Raw genomic sequence first — 555 nt, 5'->3', positions numbered from 1 at the left:
TATTTTTACTTTTTTTGTGTATGAGTGTATTGCCTGCATGTATATAAGTGCACCTGTGTCATGCAATGTCCGTGGAGGTCAGAAGAGAACATTGGATTCCCCTGGAACTGGAGTTACAGATGGTTGTTAGCCGCCAGTGGGTGTTTGGAATCGAACCCTGGTCCTCTGCAAGAGCAGCCATCTTAAGCCCTGAGTCATCTCTCCAGTTCCCCCCGCCCTTTTTAAGATAGGGTCTCATGTAGCCCAGACTGACCTAAAGTCTCTACGTAAGGGAGGATGACTTTGAACCTATGAGCCTCCTGCCTCCATTTCCCAAGTGCTAGGATTATACATCTGCACCACAATACCTGGTTTATGGGTGCTGGGGATTGAACCCAGGCCTCTGCAAGAGCAGCCATCTTAAGCCCTGAGTCATCTCTCCAGTTCCCCCCTCTTTTTAAGATAGGGTCTCATGTAGCCCAGACTGGCCTAAAGTCTCTACATAAGGGAGGATGACTTTGAACCTATGAGCCTCCTGCCTCCATTTCCCAAGTGCTGGGATTATACAGCTGCACC

This window comes from Nannospalax galili, unplaced genomic scaffold, assembly GCF_000622305.1.
Source record: "Nannospalax galili isolate Female #2095 unplaced genomic scaffold, S.galili_v1.0 scaffold283, whole genome shotgun sequence".
Taxonomy (NCBI): domain Eukaryota; kingdom Metazoa; phylum Chordata; class Mammalia; order Rodentia; family Spalacidae; genus Nannospalax; species Nannospalax galili.
Note: the sequence above shows the minus strand (reverse complement) of the source record.